Genomic DNA, 1,280 nt, shown 5'->3' on the forward strand with positions numbered 1-1,280 from the left:
GTATATTCATCACATCTTTTTTATTCCTTTATTCAGTGGTGGGCATATGGATTGTTTACATATCTTGGTATTATGAATAACGCTGTAATAACCATAGGAGTGCAGGTATCTTGTCCAAATTCTGTTTTCATTTCCTTTTTATATATACCCAGAAGTGAAATTGCTAGATTTTATGTTGGATCTCTTTATTTTTTTGAGAAATTTTCATATTGTTTTCAATAGAGTTTGAAGAAATTTACACTGTCACCAAGAGTGTATAAGTGTTCACTTTGCACCACATCTTCACAAGCACTTGTTTCTAATCTTATTGATTACATTTATACAAACAGGCATTAAGTAGGTAATAACTCACTGGTTTTGATTTACATTTTGCTGATGATTAATGATGTTAAGCAACTTCTCATGTGTTGAACATTTTGAGCTCCTCTTTGGAAATTTCTATTTAGTTCTGCCCATTTTATTTTATTTTATTTTATTTTATTTTATTTTAATATGGAACACTTCACGAATTTGCCTGTCATCCTTGCGCAGGGGCCATGCTAATCTCCTCTGTATCGTTCCAATTTTAGTATATGTGCTGCCAAAGCAAGCACAGTTCTGCCCGTTTTAAAAAGAAATGAAGTATTGACATGTGTTATAACATGGATGAACCTAAAAAAATATGCTGAAACCATACAAAAATGTTCATGATGTATGACAACCTTTAAATAAAATTCTAGAAATAGAAACTAATTTATAATGATAGAAAGCAAGTCACTGGTTGTCTGGGAAATGAGGGAGAAGAGAAGAGACAGATTAAAAAATGACAAGAGCAAACTGTTCAGAGTGATCAATATGTTCAGTGTCTTGATAGAGGCAATGGCTTAATTTACCTCAAATACATCAAATAAATAAAATCTCATCAAGTTGAACAATATTAATATGCATGTTGTATTTAATGTTAACTAAATCTCAACAAATCTGTTAATAAAAACTAAATCTCAATAAGTCTGTTAAGAAAAACAGACCAAAAAGTAGCCTAATAATTACTTTTTTCTGTGGGTCCTTTTTATGGAATGAATTGTGTTTCCACAAAAATTAATCTGTTGAATCCCTAACCCAGAATACTTCACAATGTTAGTGTATTTAGAGATAGAACCTTTGAAGAGGTTATTAAGATAAAAGGAAGCCATTAGAATATCTTAATTCAATCTGATTGGTATCCTTATAGAAAGAGGAAGTTTGAACATACAAAGAAACACAGGGATGTGCCCACACAGAAAAAAAAAGATCATGTGAGA

At 31.0% G+C, this 1,280-nt stretch overlaps 1 non-coding gene across 1 annotated transcript; it reads right to left on the minus strand.

Moving 5' to 3' along the window:
* Positions 1-486: 486 nt before the first annotated feature.
* On the minus strand, positions 487-593 carry LOC123595479. The gene has a single exon (XR_006711182.1). It is a non-coding gene; the product is annotated as a U6 spliceosomal RNA (small nuclear RNA).
* Between the last annotated feature and the right edge of the window lie 687 nt (positions 594-1,280).

The sequence above is a fragment of the Leopardus geoffroyi genome, chromosome X (genome assembly GCF_018350155.1).
Source record: "Leopardus geoffroyi isolate Oge1 chromosome X, O.geoffroyi_Oge1_pat1.0, whole genome shotgun sequence".
Classification (NCBI taxonomy): domain Eukaryota; kingdom Metazoa; phylum Chordata; class Mammalia; order Carnivora; family Felidae; genus Leopardus; species Leopardus geoffroyi.